Source organism: Peromyscus californicus, unplaced genomic scaffold, assembly GCF_007827085.1.
Source record: "Peromyscus californicus insignis strain IS unplaced genomic scaffold, ASM782708v3 Scaffold_19__1_contigs__length_69161282, whole genome shotgun sequence".
Lineage (NCBI taxonomy): Eukaryota > Metazoa > Chordata > Mammalia > Rodentia > Cricetidae > Peromyscus > Peromyscus californicus.
The window spans coordinates 39,465,625-39,482,545 of NW_026294491.1; positions in this window are offsets into that span (position 1 = coordinate 39,465,625).

Here is a 16,921-nt window from a genome sequence, read left to right on the forward strand (position 1 = left end):
GGATCTCCATACTTTGTTTAGTATTAGCCACAGACAAAGAACAAAGATCTCTACTCTGTGGACCTCAGAGATTTTCTTTCATTGAGACAAAATAACACAAACAGGAGAAACAGCTTGTAAACAAGCATGGAGACATGAGTTTGGATCCCCAGAATCCATGTGAATTCAGGCATTCCAACAGTGAGATGATATGGAGATAGAAGAATCCCTTGAGGGTCAGTTAGCCTGGTGTACATAGTAGCAGCAGAAAAATAACAAACAGACCTTGCCTCAAATGAATTGAAAGATAAGGACTCATACTCCTATCCAAGGTTGTCCCTCTGACTTCCACACGTGTGGCATAGTATGTGCATGTTTATATTCACACATAGGAATGTGTACACATGTGGGGGAGATTGAGATTGTTGTGAGAATTCCTTCTCTGGGATGCTGGTGGCCCTGTCAGAGGAGCAGCAGGTGGTAACTGAAGTTCAAGGTATCAGCCCACCAGGAGGCAACTCCCTGATGGGTAAATCTTGGATAGGTGAGACCTCAAGATCACAGACCCCCCCCCCGAATGTCTTTTGCTCCTACTGTGCCTTTACATGTTTGCTGTGGCCATCTTTCTCTGGTATCTGGGATGGTGTGAATGAGTGTGAAAAGATTCCCCACTGCCTATAATGTAGCGTGTTTATCTCATGAAAACATCCCCTTCTACTGGGCACTTTTACCTGTGGATTATTATGAAGATGATTTCTTCCTAAGCTGTACTGTGTAAATGATAATAATAACGTTAGTTTAAATAGCTTTGATGATTAAAAATATAAACAAGGAAGTGTCACATTGCTACAACACATGAGTTTTTATTAAGGAGCCATAGAGACTGTGGCTTAGGTTAATGATTAAGAAAAACAATTGAGTCCCAGTTAGCTCAGCTAGCTTAAATTCCTTTAACCTTATTGTTGGCAGATGTGTTCACAGGTTTTGAACTGCATCACAGCTGAAACAAAGCTTTGAAAATAACTTAAAGTTAGACTAAGATGTTTTTGTCAACTAGCTTTGAGGTGAAAAACCCAAGAAGATAATCTAAAGTTTTAGAAAGGCACATGGTTGAATTTGGAACTCTTTATGATCAGGGAACAAGAACAAAGCACCCCAATGATTACTAGCTGACACACTTTTCTTTCTAAAATTGGTTGAAGGTGATGATTAATTCCTTGTACCCATTTTTGCCCTCAATCTCCTGATATTAAAAAAAAAAAACAAACTATTGATGAGTAGGTATGTACCCTAAAGATTTAAAGTAGAGCTGACTGATACTTTTTATATATAAAAGTTTAGGTTTGTGATTTCTTTAAGATTCCTCATAAGATTACCTTTCAAGTTAAGTAATAAAGTAATTGGCCCTTTCTTTGTAACTGCAAAACTGCAGCCTGACAAGAAAAGAACTGGCTGAGAAGGATATCTTGCTTGCCCACATGGATAATCTATAACAAGCTGCTTGTGTATAAATGTATATGGGTTCTTGGGATGATTTGGTTTTTTTACCTGTAATATGTAAAGTGTTTAATCATGTAAGGGATACGGGAAACATGCTGTTTTTTACTGTTTGTTTTGTATTCATTGTAATCATTCACTTGAAAAACAGAATGTAACCACATTGCAATTCCTATATTACTTGAAAAACTTTGTTGGGGTATATAAGCTGTAGGGAAAAAGTATACAGTAGAAAGAACACAAAATGAACACAGAAAAATAAATAAGGAAATCATCAAGAGAGAGTGTGAGTGTCTTTTCCCCTAACCTCCTCAGATAAAAAAGTCTTTGTATGTGCCAACTCTGTGGATTCCATTTGATCCCTGCGCTGATGGGGACTGGCCCCCTAGGCAGCGATATTGGGAAGTAAACAGTATCCATCACCACTTCCTCCTCCTAAAGTCCCAATGATAAACTAAAGAATGATACCAGCAAAGTTCACCCTGGGGAACCAGTGGGTTTATTGGCTTTACTTTCAGAGCATTGATAAGGGGAAGTGTGGGTGATCCCAAGGCACTTGCACTGGAAAGTCTTTACCAAGCACAGGAAGTAGCTTCTTCATACTATGGGCAGATACAGCCCCTTAGTCAACCTGCCCCAATCTATCTCTGCTAACACCTCCCAATATTCCAAAGCCACATGCAGTTATAATAGAATTGCATATAAATGGCCAGGCAAAGTGGCTGGATTCTCCAGTGAGTGTCCAGAGACTCTCCCCCATCATTTTCTTCTGTGAGGGAATGTCAATACTCAGCAGACCCAGTCCTGAGGGACTCTTGCAAGTATGCACACTTGATCAGATGAAGATGGCAGCTGTTTTGTTCACAGGACCCTGTTCTGAATAAAGATTTTTAAAAAGTTTTTCTATGTAACAAGAACAAACCTCAATGCTGGGATACATGACCAACCAGGCAAGGATGGACCTTTACTCACAGCCCCAATTTTAACAAATGAAGGCCTTTAAATATGTACAGTATGTACAATATTCTCTGAAGATTGATATTTGTAGTAAAAATGGACACAACATTTGTGGAGATCAGAGTAAGAGTAGCAATGGAAACTCATGAAGCATATGCCCACATATCTGAGAAGGATGTAGAGTTGATGAATTACTAATAATGTAATACACATTCTGTTTTTCCTCTTTGAGAGCATGCCTTCGTAACAATCCAGGTGTATCTTAGGGTAACTATTGCTATGATGAAATACCATGGCCCAAGGCAAGATGAGGAGGTGGTGTTTGACTTACACCTCCACATTGTAGTCCATCATTGAAGGAAGTCAGGGCAGGAACTCAAGCAGGGCTGGAACCTGGAGGCAGGAGCTGATGCAGAGGCCATGGAGGGGTGCTGCTTACAGGCTTGCTCCTCATGGTTTGCTCAGCCTGCTTTCTTACAGAACCCAGGACCAGCCCAGGTATGACCCCATCCACAATGGGCTGAGCCCTTCCTCATCAATTACTAATTAAGAAAATGCTCCACAGATTTGCCTACGCCCAGATCTTTTGGAAGCACTTTATCAATCAAAGATCTTTCCTCTCAAATGACATAAAACTAGACAGCACAAGGCGATAAGATTAAGACTAGGAATCCTTTGATTCTTTGGAGTTAGAGAATACAATCCCTAGGTTCCCACTTCCCTTGGCATCTGAACATGCCCTTCCTTCTCTGCTGACCAGCTCCGACCTGCACCAGGACCAGGATTCTGCAAGTTCACGACACTCCAGCTTACTTGACTGAAACCCATTCTGCAGCATCCACCCTTCAGCTACTCACCAGGTATCAGGTCCACATGTGAATGTCATGAGTCACCCTTGTATGGACCTTGACCAGGAGGCTCCCCCAGGCCAGAAAGGTAGCAAAGGACCTGCCATTAGCAAGTCAGAGAAACTGAAGAGGAGGCATGTAGTCAGTGAACTACTGGACAGACACACATGGGCACTTTATCTAAGGGGTAAAGCTTAATTCTTCATTTTATTTTTTCTCCGCTCCTACTCTGTTCTTTTCCCATTCTGTTCTTCTATCCTGATGTTTTCCTTCTACATCTTTCCTGATGCTTTCCTTCTACATCTTCCCTGATGTTTTCCTTCTACATCTTTCCTGATGTTTTCCTTCTACTTCTCTTATTTTTCTCTTATTCCTTTTATACCTCCTAAGATAAAAATTTCTATGCAAAAAAAAATTACCTCATAGCCACAAGTTACATATTTTCCAAAAACAAATCAAAATCTTTACACAGGAAGAAATCACATTATGATACATGTTTTTCTTAGAAGCCACAAGTAAATATTTTTCTTTGTATTAATCTTCTCACTATAACATCTTCACCCCCAAAGCAATGATTCTTTTTAAATTGATTGACAAAGTTTTAAGAAAGTCAAGTATATTTCATCTTTCTTGATGTACTAGCAGTTTCTTTTGTACTAGCAGGCAGCTGTTTGTGGTTACAAAGAAAAAAAATCAGTCATTGTATTATTTGTCTCAAAAGGTAATCATATAATCTTAAAAGAATCACAAATCTAAATATTTATATATAAAAAATCAGTCTTTTTTTTAAGTCCTCAGAGTGTACACCCACTCATCAACATTTTTTTATTAAATCATACAAGGAAGATGAGGGCAAAAATGGGGACAAGAAATTAATCATCACCTTTGGTCACCAACCCACCTTTAGCAAGAAAGGCATGTCAGCTGGTAATAACTGGGGCTACCTTTGTTCTCGTTCAACAAGTCCCTCACTCAACTATTAAAAGTGTGCCTTTCTAAACTTTAAATTGTTCCCCAAGATTTTCTACATCAAAGCCATTAACAAAAACATCTTAATCTGACTTTACTAGCAATTTACATCTCCAAATTATTGTAAGTATAGTGGTTGAATAGTCAATCTGCTCCAACAGCAATGCTTGGAAAAAGTCAGTTGTAAGTACCTGTGACACTGCCCAGTCAGGGGCTAGAAACCTCCTTAGAGTTTTCATACAACTCACAGATTATGAGGGACATTATGACCATGAGGGCAATAAGCAGAGCTATGCTCATTAACAGCATGAGGTCCTCAGGACATGTAGTCCTCGGGGTTCTGCCTTTCTGAGACACACCCACCATGGTTATGCTGACTGATGAGCTCCATGAGTTCCAAAGCTGCTTGCTGTTCCTCTCACATGACCCCTGACAAAAAGAGGGCTAGATTTATGAAAGAATGCACTGACCCCAAGTGGAAAATGCTGTGGATCCACAGGCCTCTTGTATCATGGCAAGGGCCAGCTAGAAGAAGGCCAGTGTGAGACTTCAGAAGGCATGCCAGAACCTCAGTCTCTGGCCATTCCCATAGTGAGACTGAGATTATTGGTTTTAGATCACATGACTGTGATGGTTAGTGTGAACTGTCATCTTGACAGAATCTAAAGTCACCTGGAAAGGAGTCTCAATGAGGGATTTTCTATATTGAGTTGGCTTGTGGGCATATCTGTGGGGGACTGACTTTATTGAATTCATTAATTGATGTGGGAAGACTCATCTTCATTGTGCTTCAGAACCATTCCATTTCTCTCTCTTCCCTCTGACTACTCATATGATATGAACAGCTGCTCCAAGTTCTCACTGCCTTGAGTTCCCTGTGGGAGCCCAGCTGGAAGACTAGCTCCCACATTTTACCCCAGGGTACTCTTGGGGAGTGAGGAATAAGAGATTTAGATAGAAGGATAGAGGGGAGAGAAACAGATAGAAACATATGATAGCCTTCTGAGGGCCTGGATCCTTATCTCCCGGCCCCTCCTGTCTCTTTTAAAGTGCTATTTATAGGAATGCCAAGGGATGGAGCAAAAGACCTCTGCCTGTCTCAGCCAAGTGTAGACCCTTCCAATCACCTAGAAACCAAGCACACAGTTAAGCAATCCTTTAATGCAGCTCTGCTGGGTAAAGCAACCTCAAATTTCACTAGGAAAGCTTTGTGGGCCCCTCCAGTTGCCCACTGTGTATCGAACCTTAAGCCAAAATGAACCCTTGCTCCTTTCATTTGGTTTGATCAGAGTGTTTTATCACAGCAACAGGAAAAGAATCTAAGACAGCAGCCAAGTTTATCCCATAACAGGAGTGAGGCATGTCACCTAGGCTCCTCCCAGCTCAGTCACCTGGTGTTGGGAGACCCCTCCAGCCTTAGGTAATCCACTACCTTCCTAGCCTTCCTGGTTTCACTTTGACTTTCCTTGACCGTCTTCCAGTGCTCGCTATTCCCCATGATTTCCAAATGCCTTTAATTCTCCTTATGCCCAAATGGTTCTGCTGGAGCAACATTCTATAAATGCCCATGGGGGACGTTAGGATGCTAAGAATTTATCTCATTAAAATGTTCATTCAGCAGGGGTTTAAATGATGTGGAAAAGAAAACCAGCCCAGCAAATTCTAGCCCAACCTAGTTCTGCAAAACACCAGTTGCTCTTGTCTCACGTGGACTGTGGGTTCAGAGAGACAGCAGGTTTAGCCAGTGTCGAATTACTGCCCCCAAGATCCAAGAACTAACCACACTGGTAGAAGAGAGGGGTGGCCTGAGATACCCACTGCTTGCAGTGACATCAGCTAGCAAAGGAATCTGCCCACAGTAATCTGTGAGTTTACCAGCAGAACACTTTGTGGATTAGGCCAGTGCCTGTGCCCTCTGTAGATGAGAAGGACTAGCAGTTTGGAGGCAGCTGGGCCACATGATTCAGGTCATACAAGGCAAATTAAAGTCCAGGCCTCTGCAGGAAGTCACCAGAGCTGTTCCTATGTTGTCTGTCTTCTCTTTTTCTGAGGCATACAGCATGGCTTCTGCCTCCCACTCCCCATCTCTCCCTTGAACTTCTGAATCTCCTGCCTTCTCCTTCAAAGTACTAGGATTACAGATATGTGCCACCATTTCTAGCTTATGTGGAACCAGGGATGGAACCCAGGGTTTTAGGGTTTTAGGCATACTAGTGCAGTTTTGCACTGTCTGGTTGTGTGTGTGTGTGTGTGTGTGTGTGTGTGTGTGTGTGTGTTGTGTGCAAATATAGGTTATATGTATGTGTCCAGGTGCCTGTGCATGCATGTGCTAAAGATAACCTCAGGTCTTGTTTCTCAGGTAATGTTCTCCTGTTTTGAGAAAAAGCCTCTTACTGGCTTGGGACGCAACCTGGAGGCTATCCTGGCTAGCATGTCTCAGAGATCCACCTGTCTCTGCCTCCTCAGTCCTGGGACTGCAAAAATATGCCACCATACTTAACATTTCTCACATGGGTTCTGGGGATTGAACATGGGCTCTCAGTTTTGTATAGTAAGTGACTTATCAACTGAGCTATATCCCCAGGACGCTTTTTTTGTGTGTCCTATTAACTGAGCCCAGAGGCTTGCACATACTGTCAGCACAGTAAGCACCCATCTAGAATTCAGTCTGCCCAGGATGCTCTGCTTGATTCTGAGGTCTGATCTTCATTGATTTATATGCTCTCTCTGATTTATGTTGTTGGGTCATTAGAAGCTAAATGTAGGCTGTGCTATTTTATCTGGGCCAGAAGTGAAAATTCATGTTTTATCTTTTAACTTTGTTTATGGCATCATGTGAGACATTAAATTGCCACTCTTTTACTTTATGGCTTTTAAAAAAATTTTATGTCTACTTAAGGATATCTGTCTATGCAATGTGCCGTTTTAAGAAATATGTCTACATTAAGTCTTTCCAATGTTATAGATATATTTACATATTTTTATTTAATAGCTTTATGATACTCATGTACAAAAATATATGTAAAATAAATTTTGCTAGAGAGTTTATATATATATCCTAATTTTATTCTTCTTAATTCTTTAGAGGTTGAAAATCTTAGTACAGATAGCTAATTGTCCCTAAATTTTTTGTTGTATAGATTTTCCCCCCATTGATTAGAAAAGTCTTATTTGTTGAGGACTGAATGTATGAGTATCTATTTTAGAAAAGTTCTGTTATTTTGCTCTATTTATCTATTGAACCCATTCTATTTTTCCTATAGTCTATCATCTCAGCTGCTTTTGAATACTATATTTTCCAGATAAATGTAGTGATTATTTTTTTCTGGTTTGTCAGTGTGTTTTTAGAGCTTTCCTGAGATAGAATAGACTTTATAGGTAAAAGGGGCCAGACTCAGGCCGCCATTAAAGTAGCAAAACTTCTCACATAAAAAAAACATGCTCTGTGCCCATTTAATTATATCTCTCCATGACTTTTTAAAATGCTGCATGGGATTCTCATGAAGGATGATGCATGTGTAATGTTTCCATCTTTACAGATTCTGTTACTATTGTACTTGAGGATTGTCCCTAGTTCGTGCCCTCATAGTGTGTTGTTACGATGGTATAGAAAAGCCACTTCTAACTTCTACCGACTGTGCTTTCCCACGGTTCTCCCTACATGCCTGACTGCAGGCCTGCTCATATTTGTTTGTCCTGTGTTTTCCTAGGACGTCCTTTTGTGTACGCCGGAAAGAACTAGGCTGTGTACTTGTCCTATTTGGCTCTCATTTCCAACTTGAAACAGCCCTTAGTGGTTTGAGAAGAAAAGCCTCTGTGGAGGAATGACCTAGGTCAGATTGGCCTGCGGCCTTGTGTAGAGAATTGTCTTTATTATTAATTGATACAGGAAAGCTCACCTCAATGTAGGTGGGACTGTCCCTAAGCTGATGGTCCTGGGCTGTCTAAGGAAGCTGCTAAGGATGAGCTAAGATCCAGCCAGAAAGCAAGCCAGGGCATGAGCCAAAAGACAGTATTCTTCCCTGGTCTCTGGCCTTAAATTCCCGCTTGAGTTCCTGTCCTGACTTCCCCTGATATGGACTGTTACCTGGGAGTATAAGCCAAATAATCCCTTTCCTCCCTAAATTACCTTGAGTCAAAGTGTTTTACAGCAGCAACAGAAATCAAACAAAAGTATTCAGTCTTCACGATGAGGGTCAATGACAGGCTGTCAAGTGTATGTGTGTCTTGTTCTGTGTGCTCAAAAGGCAGGATGTGAGAGCAGTCCAGGGGATACAGACGTGGTGACAGCTTGAGACAAGACAAGTTCATCCAATACCACTCCCGTATGGGTTGAAAGGCAAGGCAGGGGCCAACCAGAAGCAGAGTCTAGTCTCCCTCCCTCCAGTCACCTAACAGCTCCAGGCCTGGGTCACCTTTCCTAAACAGATTTCTCTGCTCATCCTTTGGGTGATTTCTTATCCTTCTGACTATTCCAGCTATGTCCTGTTTTATGTGACTTCCTCAATATTTCTGATTCATAGAAAACACTTCCCTTAGACCAAGTGCAATGGTGCACTCTTCTAACTAAGGAAGCAGACATAGGGAATTCTTGGAGCTCACTGGCCAATCAACCTAGTTTATTGGTGAGCTCCAGACCAATGGGATACTTTGTCTCAAACACAAGGTGAACAACAAAGGACAACTGAGGTTGTCCTCTGGCTTCTGTATGCATGCACACATGTATGCATCCCTATCCACCCCAACACACATGTACACCCACACATACATGTAGACGAATTTCTGAACAGTCTTATTAAATAAGAAACACAGAGCCAAATACAGGGGTGCACAGAACTGAGAAAAGGTACCAAGCCATGTGACTAAACATAAATAAGAACTATGGGTTAATTTAAGTGTAAGAGCTAGTCAGTAATAAGCCTGAGCAAATGGCCAAGCAGTTTTAATTAATATAAGCTTCTGAGTGATTATTTTATAAGCAGCTGCAGGGTCTATGGGGCTGGGCAGGACTGGAGAAAACTTCAGCTACACACACACACACACACACAAATGCCTGTCTTGTTTTCTAGTGTTTTAGGTTGAACTTTCTATTTTGGGGTGGCTGAAATGGCTTAGTATGAAATGGATAAAGGTACCTATTGCCAAGCCTGACAAAAACTGACTTTAATCCCTGGAACCCACATGGTGGAAGGAGAGAACCAGCTTCCTCAAGTTATGTACTGAGTCATGTGTGTGCATATGTGTACATCCACACAATACAAAATTAATTAAATTAAATCAAAATATTTTAAAAAATTGTATTGTTGGGTGGTACTTCTAGGGAGCTGGAGGGGAAGTGAGTAGGTAAAGCTTGCTCAGTCTATTTCTGGTCTATATGATTCTCCACCCCACCTCCAGGTCCGTGTTTGTATCTCGATACTGACCTGTCTGTATCCACACCTGGGACATGTTGCTATCCACCCCTACTCCCACCAGAATACCAAGTGTTGGAGAAGGAAGTTCCTTAAATTAGCTGTGATAATCACCTTTGACTGATCTTAAGAAAATCTAGAACAACAGAGCAGACAAGCTCTGGGCATGTCTGTGAGGGATGATCTAGATCAGCTCTACTGAGGTGGGGAGACCTACTTTAAATGTGGATGGGAAGACCTTCTCTAAATGTGGATGGGAAGACCTTCTCTAAATGTGGGTGGGGAGACCCACTCTAAATGCAGGCAGCACACATCCACAAACCAGAGACTCAGCATAAATAAAGAATAGAAAGCTTTTTTTATTTATGAGTACCAATCATATTATGAATACCAGCATCCACTCCCCTCTGCTTCCTGACTGGGGCTGCAATGTGACCAGCCGCCTGGCACTTGTGCCTCCATCCCTTCCCTGTCATGACGGCCTGTGCTTGGTAACTGTGAGGAAAAGGATATTTTCCTTCCTAAATTGTTCCTGTCAGATATCTGCTGTAATCATGGGGTAAGTAACTAATACATCCACAAGCTTGAAAGCTGCCCTCACTATTTGGTTCAACTGGCTATGCATTTTCTGAAGTGCTTGTGCAAAATGTAAGCATATAGCTGCATGCATGCATCAAATAATGCCACTTCTGTTAAAAGCTCAGTCCCCCAGCTGCCACTAATAGACTAAGTCTGTATTATTAGTGAAAATATTTGAACTAGGGAAATTAAACAGGATGGTATAATACTCTTTTATACATCCATCACCCATTTGTAACAGTTATCAACCTTTTTCCTTTTTTCTGTCCTTTATTGCTTGTTTGTTTCTAAGCATGCACATGCCAAAAATGCATTCCAACATTAATAAGTCTGATTGTTTCTAACCTTGCTTACCTGCAGCTCCAGGGAATGCTGAGACACATGGGCTCACGTTCAAGACTTAGATTATAAACTACATGGGCTTTATTGTACAGACAAAGAATATTTTGCCTTTCTTATTCCACCTACCTCTTCTGTCACTCCATCTCTACATTTTCATCACTGCCATCAACATCAAAGTGATATTTATTTTACACATACACACACACACACACACACACACACACACATATATATATAGGCATGTACAAATCTTAGCCAAAATTTGATGTGTGTGTATTACTTACTCCCCCTGTCTTTTTGTTTTATGTCTGTCACTGTGATAAAAATCTGGACAAAAAGAATTTAGGGATAAAAGATTTATTTTTTATCTCAAAATTCCAAGTTGCAATGCCTCATAACAAAGCAATCAAGGCATCAGGAACTTAAAGCAGCTAGTCACATCATTCCCACAATGAAGAGCACAGAAGGGTAAGTGCATACATGTCCAACTATGCTTGGTTTTTACATTCATATACAGTTCAAGAGCCCCTGCCTAGAGCATAGTGCTGCCCATGGTGGGCTGGGTCTTCCTATATAAATTATTTTAAGACAATCCCCCACAGACATGCCCACAGTGCAACCTAATGTAGACAGTGCCTCATTGAGGTTATGTCAAGTTGACAATTAAAGCTAAACATCACACCTCATAATTTAGAACTTTTCCATATTCCCAGTTTCTTTTATCTTTTCTAGTGCAGTCCCCAAACTTCTCCAAGCATCCATTGCTCTAATTATTTCCTCTGTGGTGTGATAGTTAGTAGTGGACTTGCCCAGAACTTCTTGTATATGGACATCACAAAGTTTTCTATCTTGCTTCCTTGGTCTGAAGTCTGTGAGAGTTTTCTGTGTTGGGCTGTACCTGGGTACAGCCTGATTCTCTTCAGTCCTTAAGGACTTATACTATATGATCATGCTATAATTGGTCTGTGTTGCATTGATCGTCATTTAGATTTTGTCCATATTTTGGCTGCTGTGAAGAAAGCCACTGTGATATTAATCTACTAAGAATTGTTACTTGGACATATATTCTCATTTCTCCGAGATAATGGTCAAGAATGGAATGCAGTAGTCAAAGCATAAGGGCATGTTTAAGTTATCTGACACATAAGTCTGTGCATTCTGCTGTTGTATTTTCTCATGAACCAGAACATTGCATACTCACATCTGATAGTTATCCGATGTAGTGTGGCCAGGCTTTTTGTTTTAAACCTTCTATGACACAACAGTGGCACTCGCTGTGACTTTTCTTTTCACTTACTTGCTGAATGGTAATGTAAAGAACATTTCCATGTGTCTACCGGTCATTGCCACACCTCCAGTTGCTATTACAGTGGTTGCTCAAGTATTCAGCTATTTTCAATGTGACCATTATTTTACTGAGTTTCTCGGGTTCTTTACATATTCTTCAAACTCTGTCAGAGATGTTTTCTTTGAATATTTTGTCTGGTCTGAGTCTTGCCATTTCATGTCCCCAATGGTATCATTTACATGATGTCAAATTATCTGTCCTTTTTATCCTTTGCTAGTATTAATTTTCATGCCCACTTAAAAATCTGTTGGTTCAAAGTCACAAAATATTTCCCTATATGGTCTTTCAAAATTCTTATAGTTTTGTTTTATATATCAACATATATGGTCCATCTTGAGGTTTTTTTCTTAAATGATATTTTCATTTAATATTTGAAATTTTTGTACATGTAATCAGTTCTAGTTTGTTTTCTGCTTCTGTGACAAAACCCTTTGAACGAAAGTGACTTGGAGAGAAAGTGGTATATTTCAACTCGTACTTCTAGTTCACAATCCATTGTGGATGGAAGCCAAGGCAGGAACTTAAACAGGAACCTGAAGCAGAAAACATGATAGTATGCTGTTTACTGGCTCACTCACTGGCTTATGCTCATACATCTCAGGCCCTCTGCCTAGGCATGGTGCCACCCATAATAGGCTGAGCCCTCCCACATCCATTATCAGTCAAGACAGTCCCTCACTGCCAAGGCCACAGGACAATCTGATCAAGGCAATCAACTAAGGTTCCCTCTTCCCACATGACTCTAGATAATATCAAGTAGGGAGGAGAGGACTAGACCTGCCTCGGCTGAGTCTCCCAGGCTGGGCTGACTCCCCAGGGAAGACCTTGCCTTGAAGGAGGTGGGAATGGGGGCTGGATTGAGGGGGAGGGCTGGGAATGGGAGGAGGGAGGATGGGGGAATCTGTGGCTGATATGTGAAATTAAGTTAATTATAAAATAAAAATATATATTAAAAAAGAAAAAAACTAACCAAGGTAATATCTTAATCATATTCTCCCATATCTATCATCTACTCCCCCCTCCAACTCTTCTCAGATCCTCTCCAATACATCTTCTTCCCAACTTCATGTCTTTTTTTGTGTTGTTTTATAACCCACCAATTATAATTAGTGATGCCCATATGAGCATAAGTACAGAGCCATACTCTGAGTCATGGGCAACCTACCAGTGACCACAGCCCCAAAGAAAAATGACTCAGCCTCCCTCAGCAACCATCAACTGCCAACAGTTCTCAGCTACAGGTGGGTTGGTTGTAATCTGAGGAAGAGGAATCTTTTCCCTTTCTTTCATCCAATTCCTATAATACCCATTTTTTTTAAATCACATCAAATTATTCTTCTATGCCACTATTCATACAGGTGTGTATTTGGACTCTGGATATTCTACTACCGAATTCACCACTCCTTCTTCCCTATTCCATCTCCTACATATCTCTAGATTTTTCCCTCTCAAATTCTCTCTCTGTCTCTCTGTCTCTCTCTCTCTCTCTCTCTCTCTCTCTCTCTCTCTCTCTCTCTCTCTCTCTCTCTCTCTCTGCATCTGTAAGGCTGAGCATTGGGGCATGGGGGTGATGAGAAGTAAGTGGACAATCGCAGTCATTTGCACATCTTGACCAGAGCTTCCTCTCATCAGCAGCATTTTCAGAAATGGCTTGGTGGGAAGACTGAGAAATCTGGGGCCATAGTCATAGCCTCCATTATCAGATATTGTCTGGGAAGTTTGAAGGATTGGAAGAATTAATAGACATCAAAATGCTCCAAAAGCTGTAAAGCATCCATTGCTACCAACATAATGTTGTTTTATTGCTCTCTTCCTCCTCAATAACCTTGCACCCTTCATCAATAATTCTGCTTGGAGTCTGATGAATGGCACTTTAGTTATGCATGCAGAGGAGGAGAGAGCTCACTTATTGACAGTCTCTTGATTCATGGAGAGAAAATAATTAAGAGTCACATAAAAGGATGACTTATGTTGCTTTAGTTACCTTATATAGAGTGAGAGAAACATGGGTGAATCCTGCTGACAGTGATCTGAAGAGAGGAGCCTGAGCACAGAACCCTGATGACATCACTACCAACCATACTGAGATTGCTACCAACTTCACCCATCTCTGCAGGTTCTATGTACTGTTTACCTTAAAGTTCTCTTAAGTTATCTCTTCTTGTAACCTTCTGAGCCCTTAGTTATGGCCCTGACTTGCCCCATCTGTTACAGCAGCCCCTTCCCTGTGTTGGTCACCCTTCTTCGCATGCGTGTGTTTTATGGATGGGATGGGTCTGTATCAGGTCTTACCCTGAGGTACACAGATTCTCTGGAACCACAGAATTAACCACATCCAAGAAGGATCAACAGGGGGCAACACAGGCTCCCAAGCAAAGGGGCTAGCATGTTGGATTTCTATCACTGTGACAGAATTTAAGAACCAGTTAAGGAGGGAAGTGTATAGGTCATTGGGTTTTTTTATGATTGGTTGTTTGGTTTGTGGTTTTGGTCTTCCATCACTCAGCTCCAGTCTTTTTGGTGGTGGGGACATAGTGTGTCATTTTAAGAACATATTATGGAGACAATTGCTCATCTCATGCCAAGAAGCAAAGGAAAGGAGAAGGGACTGTGGTCCTACTGTCTCCTCCAAGAGCACACTTTCACCTCCTAGCTCTTTCCATTGGGCCCATTTCCTAAAGGTATTCCACTTCCCAGTAGCACCACAGTCTGTAGAAACAAGGCTTCAGTGCATGTGCCTTTAGGAAAACCTCAAATTCCAAATTTGAACAACTGACTGCATTCTTGATTGACAGTAGGAGAGGGGAGGAGTTGATGAATGAGCAGGAAACTGCAATGTGCCATGGAATCTCTTTTATTGCTGTGAGAAAAATGAGAAAACACACTGGCAAAAGGAACTTAAGGAAGAAAAGGCTTCTTGGCTCACAGTTCCAGAAGAATGGAGTCCATCAGCTTCCATGCTTCCCCTGCCTGTTGCCAAGTATAGCCCACCATGATGGACTCTATACCTCTAGCCAGGAAGGTGCCACCTCCTGGAGATTCCATAACCTTCTCAAATATTATCACCATCTGGAGACCAAGTGTTGAAATACATGAGCCTATGAGGTACATTTTATATTCCAGTCACAACAGTAACCAACATAGATACCCAAATGCCAAAAGACCCCAGGTAACAAGTCATGGCTACTAAAGATGGCATGGGGATTCCAGAGATGGACATGGAATTCTCAGATGTTCACACCCTTGCAGGAACCTTGCCAGGGCATGAGTGGGTCTCACAATCAGGCTAGTTTTTCAATATTTTCCTATATAATTTATTTGAGTCTAATTCCATGCCTTCTCTTTACTCACCTGTTTATCCAAAAGCCCCCATGTTGTGATGGAAACACTGAAGTAGCTGCAGGATCATCTAATATATTGAAGATGCAGTCCTGGGGCAGAAGCCTGAGACAGAGCCAGCCAAGGCCTGCCTGCGTGGTTCACAGGTTTACTCCTGCTGAATGGACATCATATTCTCTTCAAGCCCATACATCGCAAATAGTTTGTGCATGCTTTGCGGTTTGGTTTGGACTTCTAGTGTAAGGCTTCTTAAACTTACCCACTCACAACTTCTTTTCACCTGAGAAATTTTCATATGATCCTGAGATACGGGTTTGCAAATTAGGTATACACATAAACATTTGCTAATAATAAATCATAGAGAAATTTATTTTAAAACGATCCTTTGGTATGCATATAATTTTATCATTTTGGTATGCATGTAATTTACCACTAAAGACAAAAGCAAATTTGCATGCTAATAAGGTGGATGTACTTTGGTTTTACATAAGGAATTAAATCTTGGCTGAATGTTTGATACTGTGGGATGTAGAGCATCTTTAATGTTTTTCAGAGTAGATTGATAGTTTGATTTTATAGTCAGCAACCCTGAGAATGCCACTTTGCATAAGTGTTTAGTGAAAAAAGGCAGAAGCATGTTTAAGGCCACTTCAGAAATTGTTGGAAATTCTTCCCTCATCCCAAGCCAAAATTCATTTAATTACTTTGTAGAGATGCTCAAGTCAGCAACTCAAACAGCATATTTTATTTCAGTTCTTTGTGAATTTTGTGTAAATGTTGATCGTATATCCCCCTTCCTCCAGCTCTTTCCAGATCCAGCACCCCTTCCATGACCACATAATTCCCTGTCATTATTATTGTTAATCCCATTAAGATCACTTTGTACCGCACTAATATTCTTGGATTCGTGGTCTTCCATTGGAACATGGTCAGCTTACCAGGGGTTAAGCTTTTAGAGAAGACTATCTCTCCCTCTACTAGCAATTAACCATGGTCAGTAACTCCTCTGCTCAGTGTAGTATTTCATATCTCACCCCTTCCTTTATCTAATTAGTCTGGCTTGGGCTTACACAAGATCTTGTGCGCTGTCACAATTATTGTGAGTTCATATGTGCAGGTGACCTTCTGTGTTCAGAAGACCCTTCTCTTGTAGTTATCCGCCATCTCTGACTCTTGCAATCTTTCCAGCCTCTCTTCCACAATGATTCCTGAGCCTTGGAAGGAGATAGTATGGAGTATATGCTCCATTTAGAGTTGTGCATTCCGCTTCTCTGCATCTGGACCAACTGTGGGTTTCTGTACTAATCACCACCTACCACAAATAGAAGTTTCTCTAATGAGGGCTGAAAAATGCATTCATCTATGTCTACAATGGTAAGTCATTAGAAATTGTTCTAATGATGTATTTAGCCAAATAATAGTGGTAGGTTCGCCTCTAGGGCCTATGACCTGCCCAGCCATCATTTCTTTGTCTGACAGTGGTGCCAGTTATGAATTTTATCATGTAGGGCAGCCTTAAATACAATTATAAAGTGGTTGGTTACACTCATGATATTCATGCCACTATTGAACCAGGGAGCATCCTTTTCCAGGCCAGTCATTATTCTAGGTCCCAGGGTTCGCATCTGTGTAAGGCTGATGATTATTTTTCT